Genomic DNA, 13096 nt, shown 5'->3' with positions numbered 1-13096 from the left:
CTTTCTAATTGGAAAGAGTCATTCAGAAGCAAAGCTGTGTGTCTGGCATGTCACTTGACACCTGGTATGTACCGCTCATGATAAGATGAACTCTCCAATATGCTTGCCACAATGAAAAGGAGTGGGTTCTTTCATCATACCACTGATAGTCACAGCTCTCTACTAAAATCTGTTCTAATTTAATGGGACCAAGTTTATCAACATAAATTGCCATGTTTTCTCAAACTGGCATTAAAATATTCCCCAACTATCATTATTAATGTCAATATAAATTACGCATTGAAGATCACAGCATTCATTACTGAGGTAAAATTTATCTGCAGGGAAAGAAAAGAGACAAACAGAGCAAATCTACTTTAAGCAAGTATTCATAGATTTCATACAGCTTTTCTCTTTAGTGATGAAAACACTCTTTCAAAAAAGGTCTTAAAATAAGGATTCACAGAGCCATCAAAAACAGTACCAAGAAAGCATTGTGTTAATCAGTTAAAGGTACAGATATACACAGGATGTTGCAAAGGGACTGATGTGATAATACACGAGCCTAGTATTTTATCCAAGGATGTATCAAGGTGCTAACACAACAATCTGGAAGACAGACCCTTGGTTTCACGTAAGCAGCTACACACAGGAGGAAAAGCCGTATTTAGTGTTGGAAGGGTGGTGTTTAATGCTCCTTTCAACTTCTATAAATTACAGTGTCAGCCATTCCTAATTGGTATACATTAGTATTGAAACACCACGTTGAAATTAGAAGCTTAGCAGTTTTTCGGTACACTTACAGACTCTTCACACAAACACATGAATAACCTTGTTGAAATATTTTTGAGTCCCAAGGTTAAAAGAAATTACTTTAAGAGACAGATGGTGAGCAACTGGTACCTCAGTGAGGAGTGCCACCGACTTTTGAAAGTTCTCACGCAACACACCACATGGGGCTCACTCCTATTTACTGCACACTTCGGGACTTTGCAGGAGAGCCTCAGCTCCTGAAACTCCCAAGATGTGCATAGACAGCATGGCACAGGGGAAAGAAAGCCTAAAAATACAACTCCCAGGGAAATCCAAATCCAAAGGGAAAATAAGATATCTTATTTCCCTAATTGCATAGTTTAAGTCAGTCCTTAAGTTGCCTGATTCATAGTTTTATCATACTTGTGGCTGCCAATACTGCTACCAGCTCACCAATGCAGGTGCCTCACAGTCTACCACAAAGGAAGCCAGAATGCATCCATTAAAACAGACAACTAATCAACCCCTGTGTAAAGACTGGTGGACGAGGGTGGGGGGAGAGAAAGACTTTGCAAGCACATACTCAACCATCAAAACAGGAGCTCTAGTTTCAGCCAGCAGAGACTGTAACACCTCGCCCCGCAATCCTTTACAACACACCGTGTCACTGGCTATTGTTCATAACTCTTCCCGCAAACCATTTCAACATTCAGAGAACGACTATTTCTTAAGGAAATTATTTCAGAAGGGAAAAATATTGCTTACTCATGAACCCGGTATCATTTCAGCAATGAGGCAAAACAGCTACAGACAATTACATTGCACAATCATAAATGCATCTTTTATTGTACTAGATTTCAGAAAAAGAACATTCTGAAACACTGAAATAAATCAGAGAATAAATGTGACTTGTTGTCAGTTAATACAATATGGGTTAAACGCTACCATATGGTGAGTGCACACACGTTACCCTTTCAAAAACAAAGAACATGGCTAATTTCATTCCCAAATCTATTTTTAAATAAGTAAACGTGACCATTTTAAAATTAGGCTACAATTGTGACTAGAACACCTCAATTTCCACCACCTTCCCTCCCTCTTTCTTTACTGAAACTAATACCACTTCCCTGCTCACCATGTTTTTAAAAAAGACAAGGAAAATTTACTATTCAGTCAGCTTTATCCCCATAATAAGCCAAAACAAGCATTTCTATGCAGTGTAAAAATAGTGACGAGCCAACTCACCATTCTTCCTTTATTATACCTGCCGGAAAAGCAAAGCATGTGTGCGTGTGTGTCTGTGTGTGTGTGTGCAGTACATTAAAACTCACTGATACACAATCCAGTTTTCAGCAAGCACTCACAACAGGACCTGCCCGACAGACAGAGCTCTTGTTTTCTCTGCACCCCCCAGCATGTAATGAGACACACTGTTTCGGTACACTCCCAGCCAAAAAAACACAAAAAAAAAACCACAAAAAAAAAAAAAAAAAAAAAAAAAAGGAAACACATATGAAATACACACAGGGTAGCTGAAGTGGATGCTGGTGGTTTGAAAATTGTCTGTCTAGCTGCTATGCTATTTATTTTTATCATTACACTATAAATGAAACATGTAAGGAGTCTAAAAATAGCTACAAATTGTAATTACATACGCTTTGTAGTTTTTATTTTACTTTGAAAAGAAGATTAAAAGCTAGGTAATTTTAGAAACTGGCCTTATAGATTTAGGGAGCCACAAAATTCTTCTACTTTGCAATTTGAAGTACACTGCTGGAAAGCATTTCCTTTGGGACATAAATACGACAGCCCCAACATGGAGAAGCAAGCTCCCAACACCACACAGTGAGATGGCAAGAAGGAAAAGGGAGAAGGACAGACAAAGGAAAAAGTAATTTCTTAGAGATCCTAAGAGTGCCCTGATTATGGATGTAATACTATAAGCTTTAATTAGGTGCTAAGTGCTGTGTGCTAAATTCATCCCCACATCCAGTGCTGTAAATTCAGAGCCACCCTACTAAAGTTACCTTGGGTTTACCACAACAGTACAACAGTAATGCCAGGCCTACAGCTTCTGCAACAGTCCATAATGAAACGTGGATTTTGTTGAACAAGCGTTAAGCAACACAATATCCTGCTGATAAAAATTTAATTCTTCTCCATAAGCAATCACTGAAATGAAAGATTAGCAAAAATGAATTTTAAGTAGTCCTTAGAAGATAAGCAGTCTTGAACCCACAGAAAAGAGCCTCTGTTCTTCCATGACTTGAAACAGTTTATAGACCAATGTCCAGCAGCCTGTCCCAGTATCCCTGCCATGGACACCATGTGCAGCGCTAGCTCACAACTTGGGGGTGGTAAATAAACAGCTTATCTTACAGAAGATGTGTGCTACTGCTATGAGACCTGCTAGAACTTATTAGGCAATAAATAGTTTGGTAGCAACTTGAGAGATGCAAGTTCTGTCCATCCGTGCACGAATTTGATCTCGGAACACACGCTCAATGCCCCACGTTCCTTTGCACAAGCACTGCTGCAGTTTCAGGAATGTGAGGAGAAACTGCTAACACCAAGTGTGTAACAACGATGGGCGTCTGCAGATAACCAAGATGTAAACAACATCAAAAAATGAACAACCAGCATTGAGTAATCATCACACCAAAAAGAAGAGAGCTCGCTGGCTTCAAATGGCAAAGCAGGTTCAGCAGATTAAGAGACTAAACATTTGCTGACTAACAGTTAGGTAATGAAAGTAAACATTTGTAATGAAGTCATCATCCTAATGAAAGCCTAAGTGGCAGCATTAACTACCTGGACCATAATCGACTCGCAAGTTTTAACGTGGGCTCACTAACATAATATTTACTAGAATCGTTCCTGCTGGAAAAGGCGAGGAAGTTCCACTTACTTTTAACATAGAAGTGACAACCAGGAAATATTGCTATCTGTTAAGTCATTCTAACGCCCAAGTACTCTACAGTTTCTGTGCAGTTACAGTGGGTAACTGAAAAACAGAATTTTGCCTTCAGTGTCTGAGTCAGAACAGCTTTATCCTAGCACTGAAGTGTATAAATATTTGCAGCATGTAAGATGTCTGCTTTGAAAAAGCAACATTGCACCAAGTTTCAAATATTTATATTGCAGATATCTAATCAAATAAATGTGACTTTTTTCCTTTTTTTTTTTTTTTCTTTGGCCAGGCTTTGATTAGGTATCTGGATTAAGCTTATGGCTAGAGGAAAAAAAAAACTGACCGTAACAAGTTTAAGCTGATTAACTGCCAATATAATTAAGGATTTCAGATATGCATATAGAAACTGGAAGTCCACCCAGAACCACCCTCATGCAAATCCCAGTAGTCAATGGGAGTGGAAAGGGTGCTTATTATGGGTCAGCAGTGGATTCACAAGCAACAAGTCAATTTTTAGGATGGTTGTACATGGATCCAACTAAAGAACACCACATGGTTGTGAAAAACAGCAGTAGGTCCATTTCTCCTTTCCGTGCAGAAATCCAATGCCCATTCAGTCTTAAAAGGTATGTATCTACAAATTCATACTTGTGTCTCAAAAACTTAGGCACTTTTCTTGTGAAATTTGCAAGCTTGGACAAGTTGCTTCCTGCAATATGCAATCACTTTGCATTTCAGCTTTCTATTTTGATGACTTTATGAAACAGCATAGTCAAACCCAGATTTCCAGTTTAAGTACACATATGCAGACTTCATCACTGGTCTCAAAGAAAGCTTTTGCACTGGATCATTCTGCATACTGCATGTAATCCAAAGAAGTCCTGGAGGTTCTTGGCACAAATTGAAGTCTTCACAGACGTTAGGCCTTTCAAAACTGACAGGTTTTGGATCTTACTAAATATAAGTACCTTTCATTAGATGGGACCTCAGAACAGAACTCATCAGATCTCAATCACAGAGAACTACAGATAGGAAACTATAGATAACTACAAATATAGATAACTATAGACAGATAATACTGATCGGTTATTATAACTATATATATATATAAAAATAAAAGACAATAGAGGTAATTAAAGGTAACTGTTGAGGTCACCTGCAAACAAAGACCTTAGCAAAAAAATCCACATAAACAGACTGCCCAAAGTTCTCCAAAGTTGGTGAGTACACCATTTCAATGAGGATACTCTTTCCCTCTGGTGTAAGCACCCACAGCAGGATGGATTTTAAAAGTTATGCATTTTTCAGTTAACTGAAGCCAACAGCACAGCTTCTGAAGATAAACTGTAAGATGTTAAGACATAAGCATCCACCTTTGCAAAAATGACGATCAATTCAACAGGCAGAGATTCAGAACAACGGCAGAATCGTTTCCAACCCCTTCAATGAACACTTCTGTACTGATAATTGCTATTATTAAATCTTGGTGACAGCATGATACTATGACCAATTATAAAATCATACAATGAACCTATTTTTTAAAGTAAATACATTAGTCACAGCCACAGGAAAACTTTAATCTACAAAATGTTGCTGCATTCTAGGCAGATAGAGTTATTGGGGCCACTTGCAAGTAACAGTAGGTAGATTTCACCCTAGCGACGTAAACTCTCTTCTATGAGGCATAGAGAAATAGTCGTTCACATTCATGGAGGGACTAATACACATTTTGTCTGGTACAGTTTAGAAGGTTGTGCTAAGCTTAGATAGGTGCTGTGCTAACAAAGACCACCCCTCTCTTTAAACATATTTTAGATCATTCCTTAGGACAATGTTATTTTCACTGATGCTTTATTTTTTCTCTCTTTTCTTAAAGCGTTATCTTTGTATATTAATCTAACAGTTTAGAGGGACAGCTATAATGCCCTATTGTTCACACAGACTGCACAGTACTTATCACTAACTAGATGTCACTTCAACACCACTCAGCTTCATAGGAACTAAAGGCTTGAAAACAAACCCCAGGCAAGAATTTCTAGAGATAGCTAAAAACTACTTTACACCAGGAGCTAGTAAAGGTGTGCTTGTGCCAGTAACACAGAGCCCCACACAAATGACTTTATTATACAGAGTTCACTCAAAATGGCAATGGCAGCTGCTCTTGTGAAACTGAAGATGTCTCCTGGAATATCTGCACCTTGATACACCACAGGTGCTCCTATGCAACTTCAGCTTCCAGTTTCAGCAGAGGAGAGCTCCAAAAACCACTGTGCCCACCCTGGTGGGACAAAGCTGGGGTGCACAGAGTAGCAGATGACCAGGCTGAGATGGTGGGTTTGCTGTGACAGAAGTGAAAGACACTTTGGCAGAGAAACAAAGCAACAACATTCACTGACATGCAACTCCTCCGGCCAGCTGCCACGGACAAAAACTTCTGGAGCAAAACTACCAACATACTCCCCACCGAGATGAAACTTTTGCTCTCATCACCAACGCCCCTCCCTGGCACTGCTCCCCTGTAAAACAGCCAACACCCCTGTTATTTTCGGCCACTGGCAGCAGCCAGCCCGGGGGGTAAGCACATGGGGGCCCCACTAGAGAAGCTCAGGCTGCACTACTTCCCCACACCTGCCCACGGGACACTGCCACAAACACGGGGACATGAACACACATACACAGACCCATGTCAATGAAGCATTCCCTCACCCCGCAGCCCCATGAGCAGAATTCTGCCGTGCATACACATCCCCAGCAGCACCGACAGGCACACACATCTGGCTCCCATGCAGCAATGCAACATACCCCATCCCTGCCCTGCATGTGTGCGCACACACTCCTGTCCACCTGCCGCAACGCCCCTCCGGGCCCTGCACACCTGCCTGGCATGCAGCACGCAGCTCCCCAGCATGTACACCTACACACTCCCCCAGCCCCATCCACACATCCCTCACAGGGCTCGGGGGGGGCAGCTGAAGGTCACTGCCCTGCCACAGGGTCAGCATCCTCCTGCTTGGTCTGGGACACACAGAGCCTTAAAAGACCATTGGGAAGCAGTGGTCAATAATCAGGACACACAGCACAACTCACAAAATAAAACTCTCAGCTATCATCCCACCCACACACAATGCCCAGGGATGGGGGCACAAGGGAAATCTGACAGAAGATTTTGAAAAAGACTCCCCCTCCCATGGGGGAGTCAAATCAACCCATGTTAAGCCACTCAGTTTTTGCTTAAAATCACGCTTGGTTTTTTTTTGGGGGGGGGGAATATTGGTGGGGGGAGAAGCCGACGAAATACACGGTTGCCAAGTCGAGTTAATGAAAAACCCTTTGGCTGTTAACTCATTTAGTGCAGCAAGCATGAAATAAAGTCCGTGGCATGGGGCCAAAGCGCAGCGGCCCTTTGCCGGGCGGGCTTCTGGGACCTCTCCCCGGCCGCCGAGGAGCCGGCCCTGAGCACGGCGCCCAGCCACCAGTTTTGGGGAGACACTCTCCAGAAACCGCTGAACCCGCCTCAAAATAATACAAATATTAAAAAAAAAAAAAAACACAAAAAAAAATCAAAATATCAATGGCCCCTCCAGGCCCGACGAGCTTTTCCATAAAGGCACTTTTACCCCCCACTTCCAAAAAAAAGCCGGGTCCCAGCGCTCCGGGGGGAACGGGGAGGGGACAGCAGGAACGGGGCGGGGCCGGGCCGGGGGGGCGCTTAGGGCAGGGCAGGGCAGGGCAGGGCAGGGCAGGGGGAAGGCAGCGTCACGGCGGCTCCCCGTCCCACCTCGCCGCGCCCCGACACCCCGGGGCCGAGCGGAGCGGGGCTGGGCCGGCCGGGCGGTGGCGGGGGGCGGGCCCGCGGGATAGGGCCGCCCCGGCGAGGCGGGGCCGCCGGCGGGCGGGGGCTCGGCTCGGCGTCCGTCCGGCCCCATTCCCCAACCCCCCCCCCTTACCGCGGCACCCCCGTGTCCCTCCCCGCCGAGGAAACTTCTCCGCTCGCTGGGAGAGTTCGCCTCCTCAGCCGGGGGAGACGCTGGGTGCGAGCGGGGAAGCAGCGGGGAGCGCCCGGCGATGGGGAGCGAGGGGAGGAGGAAGAGAAGGAGGCGGCGAGAGAGTTGCGCCTCTCCCGAAAAAGGGACTTTGACCCGCACCGCTCTCCGGCGGACCGCGAATTACATATTTTTGTCACAGGTCGGATCCTAACGCACGTCGACACAGCGTCTAATTTATGAACTCATCAGCCTAATTTCATTATTTAATCATGCGCCCAGCAATCGTGTTTCCTTAAGAAAGGACTGACCTATTTTTGGCTGGAGATAAACGATCATGTTAACAGATGTTAATCTTGTAATCTGTTTTTCCTGTAAGCACTTCGCATACCCGCGTTTCAGACATTAAAAAAAAAATTTTAAAAATCTTGCCCAAACGACTTGACGTCACGATTCAGTTCTTATTAAAAAAAAATCTCGCAGTGGTTTCAAAGACATTAAATCTTTTTCACTTTATAAATGCTGATTTGTTCTGCCTCAACTCCCACAGGCTTTTATTTGCATTTCAAATTCCACAGGTTACACCAGTCGCCTTTTCAGAAAATGTACACCCAACAATAAGGCAGCAAATGCGGGGGGGGGGGCGGGGGAGGGGAACCCTGCATCTGGATTAAATAAAGAACAGAATTAATGTTTCGAAAATAGTCCGAGCAAAATTATATTTGCACGTCCAGTGCCCGAGCGCCTCCGTATCTATAGGGGTAATGTAAAGGATAAGCTGTGGGCACACACAATGCGCATTCCCCAGAAGATCCCTGTCTGCTGATGGGAGCTTATTAACGCTCCTAATAAATGGTGCTGACTCCAAACCGACACTTTTCGGCTTAAAACACAGGGTTTGTCTCCAGCAGTTAATTGCAGAGGTTAGCTGGTTTGAGGGGAAAAAACAACGGCCGGCTGTCATGCTCCACACGCCTCCCCACACGTACTGCCAGTTTTGGCACCCCACCTTCTTCCCTCATAGCAAAGTTTACCCATCCAAACTTTCCTCAACTTGCCCAAGTGCTTAATTCGCATTAGGATCGCGACTCGGCGCTATGCTAATGATCACCGAAGATAGTAATGGGGGGAGGGAGGGAGGGACGAGGAGGAGGAAAGCTTTTATAGCACAAAATGTCTGGAACTGCATTATTTCTATTCTTCTTTTCTCTCCTTCCCTCCCTCTCCATCTCTGTCCCCTTCCTTCCCTCCTCTCGACCCCCCCACTTTTTTTTTTTTTAACATGTATGTTAAACTCCCTGCCTCCCTCCCCCACCCCACCCGCATCAAACGGGCTATTTTTCCTCTTCTGGAAATAATCGCTACGGAGACATTGTCCTCCGAGTCCTCCTCGCTGTCTATATGTGAATAATTGTTTTCTCTGCCCGCCCACCCCCAACTTCCTTTGATAAACTGTGTACTTCTCTAACGGGGATCACGCAGCGACCGACTCGCCACGGAACCGAGAGCGACTCGCAAACAACGGGGGGGACACACACGGGCACAGCCCCACATCGGGCATTTCACGCACACGCTGGATCAATATTAGCGGGGGTGGGGGGAGAAAGAGGGGGGAACAACCCACTATTAATAATTGAAGTGGCTACTCGGGGCTCGACGACCCATCACCCACCTTCTTCAGCCGAAGCTTTTTACTTTAAAGTGCGGCAATTTGTTCTTTGTCTCTTAATGGATTAATATCGCAATCCGCCTCCCCTCAACGCCCCTGACGGAGCGTACAAAGCCAAAAGGCTGCCGGAGCCCGCAGGGCTCCCCCACCCCCCGGCACCACCACTGCAGCAAACCCGACCTCCTCGCGGAACAGCGCAAAGTTACCATTTTGGAGCTGCTCCGATGACCGGGGGGGACAGTCCCCATACCCGGGGGGAGGCGCGAAGTTGAGGGGTTTTTTTCCCTCCCAGGGGCACAGCCCGAGGACCCCCCGCCCCCCGGGCCATTCCCCCGCCCCGCCGCCCCTCACCTCCTGCGCGGCCGGCGGCGGCAGCATTCGGGGAAGGGCGCGCCGAGCCGCTCTGAAGGTGAAACCACGCGCCGCATGCGAGCGGCGCCGCGCTGCACATGATCCGCCGAGCGGCTCCACTGGCGCGGGCGGGGGCGGCCCCGCCGGCCCCCGCCGCGCCCCGCGCCCGCGCACCGCCCCCGCCGCGCCCGCGCCCCGCCCGCCCTGCCGCCGCTGCCGCCACCGCCACCGCGCGTCCCCCGGCGGCCGCGCTGGTGTGCCCGGTGCCGAGCCCCCACGCACACGCCGGGGACCATTGTCTGCGCGGGGCAAAGTTGGGGCGCGGGTGCCGCCGCCCCCGGGCGCTGCGGGAGAGCGGGGGGGAAGAAGGCGGGCGCCGCGTTGTGCGGACGCGGAGTGGCGCTTCTGCCCACCGCCGCCCCGGTTCCCACGTACCTCCTCCGCTGCGAAAGGTGCGGGCTGGAGATGCCCCAGATGCATTTCTATGAGAAACTTTCTCTTTTTTTTCCTTTTTATTCTTTTTTTTTTTTTTTTTTGGCGAATTCCACTGGTAAAATATTTATAGATCTATTGAAATGCGCAGAAACAACAACATTAAAGTCCTCAATCAAGATCAAAGAGGAATACTGTTCAACAGCCACGCTGGGGAAGTTGAAAGACCTCCGAACAAATCAATCTGCCATATGGCTTTAGAAAGAAAAAAAAAAATAAGCAACCAAAAAGCCCCCCTGGTCCCGTCCCCCCCCCCACGCCTATAGCTGAAAAGTTCAATTCTTGTTTTCCTGCCTGTTTGCGAAGCCCTGTTTAATCACGCCAAATCTGTGTGTGCCACAGGCGAGGGGAGTGTGTTTAGTCTATGGCTGGGAAGCCTAATTTAACGCTCGGTACTAGACATTAAGGGTGGGGATGGAGCCTTTTTTTTTTTTTTCCTCTCTCTCTTTTTTTTTTTTTTTTTCTTTCTTTCTTTGTCTCATAATGTGCGATGACGTACAATTGACACGGAGCGCTTTTGACGGAGGGACGGTGTTATCTTGACGCCCCCGGGCCGGCAGAACCCCATGGCCCCCGGGCACCCCTGCTCTGAGCTCCCCGCCGGAGTCGCCCCCCGCCCCCGGCCCGGCCCTTCCTGGGCGCATCGGCCCCGCACCGCCCTCCTCCGTCTTGCACTTGAGACGCGAACTGCTCCGGCAATGAGAAGAAAACAAAATTGGGGCGGGGGCAGGTTTTAAATCCTGCCCTTTCCAGTGCTTATTGCAAGAACCCTCGGAATAAAGGGAAGCGGTGGGGGTAGGGGGCAGCGAGCGAGAGGGGAAAGTTGGTAATGAAGGATACACGAATCATAAAATGTAAGCTATGTGTGATTAATGATCTGCACTAATTTGTATAGCAGGCGTGTTAAAGGTCATTGACAATTGTTGCTGCTTTCAGCATGAATGCCTGAGTGGGATGTATTTGGGACAATCAAATTTAATTATAATTTACTGAAAAAAATAACTAGACGTGCGCAGCAGCTGGTCAAAATATAGAGAGGACGCACTTTAAAAAATGCGCCTTGCCTTTTCTTCAAAAGCAGCTTCATTACATTAATGTGGTGTCTTTAAGTGCCTCAATAGTAAATAACGCATCTGGAATGTCTGGATTTTGTCCTTTATGCATCAGCATCTTTCCTGCACACTTTTTCAATTGCTGGCTAAATTGGGTTCCCAGTTACTCCAGAAGTGCAGCGTTTTGTGGGAATTCCAAGTTCACTGGTGCCAGGTTTACCTGTGAGTGGACCAGGGCAGATGTCACCTCCCTGAGCCTGAAGAATCCACCCCAGGCACACGCCTGTAACACAAGTGTGTAGATTCTCTAATCACAGTTTATATAGTACTTTAGCATTTCTTTACACAAAGAGTAAGAAATCCATTATAAATCAGCATTCCTGGGCAGTATTTAGAGCTACAGTATTAAGCTAACAATTTCCATATGGCGAAAATTGACAAGTCAGAGCAATGAAAGGTGCATGAGACTTCTCAACTCCTCTACCTAAAAATGTGATTTTTATGACCTACTCCTTTTCTCTCAGAGTCTGTACAGATTCTTTTCCTTAGACAGTAAAACATGAGAATACAGAACACAGTGCTTGCTCTGTTACTTGACAGACTAATGCTTAAAATGCTTAATATTTTCCATCTTTGCTTCCATAGGGCCCAGTCTTACACTCCTTGTTCCCGTAAGAAAATAGGAGGCTACAGGAGTGAAAGGACTGGAGAACCCATCTCAAGCTGAGTACACGAGGGGTATTCCACTTTAATGGAAAGGCAATTAAAAATTCAGAAGATGCAGAGACCTTAAAAACAATCAAGCGGTATATTAATTTCACGGAAAGTCACCAGCAGAGTTCCTCTGTCCATGTAATTTTAAATAGGAGATTTTCTCACATTTCTTCTGCTGAGCCCAGCACTTCTGGGTTTTAAAAGCAAAACTGAAACAGTGTAAGAATTTATAGACTCAAAAGATATGCAGGATATATTTGCATAATATCATCAATGTCATTGGAAATTTCAGGTAGAGATTATGTTCTTAATGTTTAATTCGTTAGTAGTGTACCATTTCCATGGGTGAATAATTTGTTTGCAGACAATTTGCTCATTTTATCTTTGCCAGAAATCTTCCAGGAGATGTCCTCCAGTTTCAAATTCTTTAAATTACAGTATTTTGTATGAGGATGTCAGCGATATTAATGGCTCAATACGTGTTTTACTATTTATAGACTTGCATGTATAATAATTCTGGCTAATGAAATATTTGGAGCAGGAAAGCATTTATTTACTTTTGCTATGGTCAAATAAATTATTTGTTCAGCGTTTGGGACCAGGCTTCCTCAAGTTAGGGAAAATGGCAGTTTGATGAAATTCTGTGCGATGACTTGTCTGCATAACTTAGCCTTAGGAGTGATTGGTGGAAGTTTAGATAAGAAAAGGTTCCCAGGAAACACTGTGGTAGAGTAGTGAGGAAAAAGGCCATCTCTGTAAAAGCAAGGCTGAAAGCATAGATAAATACTTCAAGACAGGCAAACAAGCCAAGTTTGGATTACATTTCATATATATGTGTGTGCATATGTGTGTGTGTACATGTCACATACACAAATACAGTCTGTGAAATGTAATCTAGGGAAGTGAGTCTCTTTTTCTGTGTGCTTGCTCAGAGTTACTCAGGTTTTGTGCCAATTAATATTTTCAGTTATTACAAATCTGTCTGAAATTCTGTTTAAATGTAAGACAGAGATTTTGCTCTCAAACTGTGCTTGGTCAGAAAAAAAGAGCACACAAACTGATGACAAATCATCTTTACATTCTAAACCAGAATTTTCTTGGTGTATCTGGAGATCCAAAACACACGTGCAGAAGTTACAAACTGGAAGGCACAGGCAGCTCTAATACCCATCTATGTCTGCAGATCACCACA

At 45.4% G+C, this 13096-nt stretch overlaps 1 protein-coding gene across 3 annotated transcripts in view; it reads right to left on the bottom strand.

Annotated features, from left to right (window-relative positions):
- ZNF516 (zinc finger protein 516) overlaps positions 1–9783 on the bottom strand; it is a 101572-nt gene extending 91789 nt beyond the window's left edge. For 2 of the 3 annotated variants that reach the window (XM_059857190.1, XM_059857204.1), the window contains exon 1: positions 9647–9783. The gene's annotated coding sequence lies outside the window, so the exon portion shown is untranslated. Of the gene's footprint in view, positions 1–9501; positions 9519–9646 lie in introns of those variants that run through there. The other variant, XM_059857195.1, reaches the window with a different exon arrangement.
- Positions 9784–13096: the final 3313 nt, after the last annotated feature.

This window comes from Haemorhous mexicanus, chromosome 1, assembly GCF_027477595.1.
Source record: "Haemorhous mexicanus isolate bHaeMex1 chromosome 1, bHaeMex1.pri, whole genome shotgun sequence".
Classification (NCBI taxonomy): Eukaryota; Metazoa; Chordata; class Aves; order Passeriformes; family Fringillidae; genus Haemorhous; species Haemorhous mexicanus.
This window is presented reverse-complemented; position numbering and strand designations above follow the sequence as displayed.